This window comes from Emydura macquarii, unplaced genomic scaffold, assembly GCF_026122565.2.
Source record: "Emydura macquarii macquarii isolate MOO-44397 ecotype Brisbane River unplaced genomic scaffold, CSIRO-AGI_Emac_v2 contig_318, whole genome shotgun sequence".
Taxonomy (NCBI): Eukaryota; Metazoa; Chordata; order Testudines; family Chelidae; genus Emydura; species Emydura macquarii.
The window spans coordinates 6,100,112-6,105,860 of NW_027130455.1; positions in this window are offsets into that span (position 1 = coordinate 6,100,112).

A 5,749-nucleotide genomic window follows, 5' to 3' on the forward strand; every position below is an offset into this window, starting at 1 on the left:
ATACCTCTCCGTATCTGACTCACGCAACTGCTTCTCTTTACATAGGGCTAGGTGGGGACTTGGCCTATACTCCACACACCTGTGCAGGGATGTAAGTGGGTTCAGGCATGCAAGAGGAAGCAGTCATTGCTTGGTAGCTATTCCTACCCAAAGTAGGTGGTAGGGGAATAAGCAGGCAGGGGTGAGCAATCGGTGGAATCTTGGCAGGGCCTCCCAATACCTCAACAAGCTCAGCTGAGCCAGCATGGGGAAGCTGCAATTTGCCATTGTTAGTACAGGCCAACAGCAACTTGCCACCTCAGAACAAAAGGTAGTAAGGTCAGAAATTGTGCCACAGAGGGGTATCCCTGAAGCCCACACTGAAGCCTCGTGGCAGGACAGGTAGGATAGATTGCATTAAAAGAGGATCAGGGGCCAGTAATCAATGTGACAGGCCAGCTGATAGGTTTGACTTTCATTTCACTAGGAGGCATGCTACAGACCAGAAAACATTACATCTCCTGCTGCAAAAAAAATGTTGCAGTGCAGGTGGCTCAGGTATACGAATACTGTTAGTATTGGATATTTTGTTTAGTTCATTTCCTGGTCATGTATATGTTCAGATGTTGGTTAAACTGCCTCTGTATAAATCCATGGTACACCCACATCCTCAGGTCTGTGTGCGTATCTGGTTGCCCCTTCTAAAAAAAAAAAATATATATATATATATATATATATATATATATATATATATATATATATATATATATATATATATATATATAGGAATTGAAAAAGGTACAGAAAAATACAACAAAAATGATTAGGGGTATGGAGGATGTCTGAGGAACCACATGAGCATAATATGAGTAGACATGAATAGAACTGGGACTTTTCATCTTAGAAAAGACACAACTAAGGCGGTGGGTATGATAGAGATCTATAAAATGAAGGCTGGTGTGCAAAAAGTAAATAAGGAAGTGTTATTTATTCCTTCTCATGACACAAGAACTAGGAGTTATCAAATGAAATTAATAGACAGCAGGTTTGAAATGAATGAAAAGGAAGTATTTCTTCACACAATGCACAGTCAAGCTGTGGAACTCTTTGCAAGAGGATGTTGTGAATGCCAAGACTATAACAGTTCATGGAGGATAGGTCCATCAATGGCTATTAGCCAGGATGGGCAGGAATGCAAAACCTTGCTCTGAAGTATCCCTAGTCTCTGTTTGCCAGAAGCTGGGAATGGGCAACAGGGGATGGACCACTTGTTAATTATCTGTACTGTTTATTCCCTCTGAAGCACCTGGCATTGGCCACCATCAGAAGACAGGATACTGGGCTAGATGGGCCACTGGTCTGACCCACTATGGCCATTCCTATGTTCTTATAGGATGGTATCATGGGTGTATGGCTAAAGAGCATATTATACAATATTGTCAGACGTGCACAGCTGGAAACCTATGCCCCAGATAGGGCCATATCCCCAGAGCCATAAAAATCCAATCTGCCACTCATCCCACAACAGAGAGCCACTAACATTTGAGTTAAAGGTGCAGCCCTTCAGAAGGTTACAATGTGCCCCTCTGCTCACAGCAGCTCTCATAATTGATTACTGCATGCAAACCACCAATTCAGTGATGGTTATTCCAAATATGGCACCCTGATTTATGCCTCAGATGGCCCTTGAAAGGCAGACAGCATGAAAAAAACTATGGGAAGTTTTGCCTCTGGTTGTTTTCCCCACGTTTCTATTGCTTATTGGGTCCATGTTGGAGAGAGCTGCTCTTGCTAAGAGCAATTGCTTTCATATTGGTTATACATATCCCTTGTCCTGTTTAAATGTCTTTATCTCTATTATGGATTTTTATCCAGGGCGTAGATAACTTTTCCTTCCAGCTAGCTGGATTTGTGGAAAGTGAACTAAAGGATATTTATAGCCTTCAGGAGCTGAGAAAGGTTGCGTGAGAAAGTGGAATAGAAAAGCTTTTTGGCACAAAATCATCCTAGTACAGTGTTGTGTGTGTCTGCGTGATCTACAGCTTGATTTTCAACGGGTGTAAATTGACCTAGCTCTATTTACTTCAATGGAACTAGGTCAATTTAGGCCAGTTGAATATCTGGCCCAAAGTCTATAAAATAGCTACTAGGCACATGATATGTATTGTTTCTAGCATTGCTTGTTGCTGTGTGTGATAGATTCTGCTTTCTGACTCGCCATTGTTAAATGACACACTGGATATTTTGGAAAGGAATACACAAATCCAAATGTTTTACTGATACTTAAATTATAGAAACATCTGCACCACAATATTTCTAATTTGACTACTGTTGTGTGCTTTGCATTAAAAATGGCAGCAGTAGAATTCATGAGAATTCAGATAACCAAAACTGTTATATTGACCATCCCTTCATGGTGTACACCTTGCTATATAATGCAATTTACCTCAATCCCAAGAGCTGGTCCTCATGAGGAGTATATTATAGCAGAATGGATACATTTCAAAAATGTGTATAGCAGTATAACAGTTAACTTTGCTTAGCCAAGAAAAAAAGTGAGATATTAGTTAAATAGCCAGTTTCATGCTCATTATTTTTTAAATTGAGAGGTGATTTCACTTGGAAATTAAAAATAGAAAGACAAATGATCATTTGCAAAGTAGTTTTTCTATAGCTTAATATTTTAAGGGCTCCAGAATGTCTCATTGCAGAGCAGCCAAATGATGAACTATTTATCAAGGTAGTGAAGTTTGGCTTTATGGTCACAGTAGGCATCATTCTGCAATGGATGACAAACATACCCATTTCCATCAACATGACATTTGCTGTTTAAAGATCTGGAGTGGACAGATGAGCAGACAGTTTTAAAAAACCCACTCTATCACTAACTTAAAACTCTGACTTTTTCAAAGCTAAAATTTGGCTCAGTTGTTTTTATAGTAAGAAGTCAGCGCTTAAGGCCTGCAACCTAGCAGAACAGGCTAAGGCTTAAGGCCTAAGTGGAAAATGTCAAGTTAACAGAAACCAACCTGTGAACGTACGACCTAACCGAAACTGGCACAGAGAAAATGCTGCTACTGCAAGCATACACGTTTCCAAAATATTATTAATATCAAAATATTACTAAAAATACACAGCAGGTGCAAAAGGCACCAAGACATCCTAACACCAAAGAGATAATGGACTCCCTGAAATGACATTTTGATGAATAGAAATGTCTAATAAGTTGATAAATTGAGTTGTTTTGCCCAGATTGTTCAATTTACGGTAAAGGGTGGTATTAGACTACGTCAAGAGGGTGGCAACTACCTACGTCGAAGGGGGCAGAACGAAATGGTCTGTGACAGTGTATAAAGGAGGGTGTCAGAGGGAATGACTTCGTCCGGCCTAGGGGATAACAGAAAGTCCCACTGTTGGGCCACATCCATTGTAACGCCGCACTTAAATGTGAAGTAGACCTGTAGATACTCGGTAGCTCGCTTCTCATTGTGCCGCACGCAATAAAACCTGGCCCGGGTGCCTCCATTGCTCAGCTAATCCACGTTGTGTCGATTCATTCGATCATGAGCGCTGTCTCAGCTATCGGCAGAACTAAGACAGCACCTACACAAGGACACATGCATGCATCCTACACTGAAAAGCACCAACACCAGTAACACCACTGGCAACAGTTTTCATGTGTAAAAAAACCAAAAAAAAAAAAAAAGATGTTTTTAAATTTAAGATGTCTTTTTGCTTTCAACTAAATGCAGCTTGACTTAAATTCAGGTGTCTGGTTTTGTTACTGATTATCACTTTTAAAAAAAAAGGAGAGATTTTATATTAAGTTCCTACATAGTGGAGGACTATTTTGTAGCTCACCATTTGGGGAACAATGTTACACTTTATGAATGACATGTGCAGAGTAAACTTGCCCAACATTTACTCTACTTACACCATACCTGGAAGCTCTACTCTCTTTTGTTTGCACTCACTACATTCATTTTTTAATGGCTCAAAGATTTCATAATGGCACAGGCCTCATCCCTGCAAAGGAATCTGCCTGCATGGACTCAGATGCTGGTTCCGAGTTCTACGCTGGGCAGGATCCAGGCTACAGTTAGCACATGCCAGTATCTGTATACTTCCTGTGAGGCAAAGATTATAGACTATGGATGTCACATTACCCGGGGTACAATCTCCTCAGTTCTCCAACCTGGGTGCCTTTTACACTGCTTCGCTGTGAAAGCAACCACTCCTGACCTGTTCACAAATAGCCTTCAGCCTGTAAATTACCCCCAGCTATACTGCAAGAGTGCTTCAGCCAGCCAGCCTGCCATGCTTGAATTACACTGCAGAGCGACACCAGCAAAATTCCTAGTCCCAGACTTTCCTCCAGAAATATGCATTGTTTCATTAATAGAAAATGATATGCACAAGCCTTATTTCAAATGGAGTTCCCCAAATACTTCAGTCCAAACACACAGGCTTAGATAAAACAATAAAACAAGTTTATTAACTAGAGAAGGATAGTTTTTAACTGATTACAAGTAATGAGACATAAAAGTCAGAATTTGGTTACATGAAAATAAAAGCTACATGGTTACAGACTTTGGTTACCTGCAACTAATAGCTAACTTAAGAAGCTAAAATCAATTTAAAGCAAAAGATCTCTCTCACCACATGTTCTAGCAGTCATACTGGCTGAATCTTTCAGCCAGGATCACTCTCTAGTTCAATGATGCTTCTTTTTTCTTTCATGAGTCATCGATGCCATGAGTAAAGATGAAGGAAGAGGCAATTTGTGTCCTCTGTTCCTCATTTTTATATCTTTATCTCCTGTTTGATAATAATTTCCAGCTGGGGTTCAGGAGACAGCAAGTCTGGGAGATGGGAATTTCCATCTGTTTCTTTGCCAACATATACATTTCTCACTCACACCCTTTTTCCTACCAAAGAAGGTCACTTAATCAGGTGATAGTCCATTTGATTATACTGACACCTGGCAGAGGTGCTGACTAGACTTCTGTTTCTTGAAAACTAGTTTGGAGCTGTTTCCCTAGCTATGGAACATGTCTTATACAGTAGAATTTTATAACATCACATACAATGATGCCACACACATTTTACCAGGACAATAATGTTCAGCAGATTGTGAGTTTTCAAATGATTCCTCACAAGGCATACTTTGTGCAAAATTTATCATAATCTGGTAAAAAGAGTGAACGGAAGGGTACAGACTGTCAGAAGGGCAGCTTTCTGCACAACCATGTACAGGGAAGTATGGTGAGTCTGGTGGAACAGGGAGGAGGCACAGCTCAATGATGCATCACTGTTCAGTTTGTCTGGTCTTTCTTCCTTGGTGGGTGGGAGGCAAAATCTAATTTTTGTGGTGCAGCTCTGCCAGTGACCATGGGATGGGGAGGATTCATTAACAAGAGATGATCTGCCTCTTTAATTTCAAGACATTAACGAGAGATGATTTGCCCTTTTGATTGCAAGACATTGCTGCCGTGTAGACCTGTGTATGGGAATCACTCATCCTGCAGTTCCAATTTTGCCTTAGCTATTAGGACAAGTAGCACTTGTGCGAAGAAGGAACAATGGGGGAAAATTGTGGCTTGTCACAAAGACATAAAGGTAAATGCACTGTTGCCCCTTTGCCCAGGTTTGTCTTGTTTCATGGTTTGTCTTTGGGAGGCATGGGTGGAAGTGGGAAAGAAGTTCTGCAGGGCTTGAGAGAATCATAGAATATATGGGTTGGAAGGGACCTCAGGAGGTCATCTAGTCC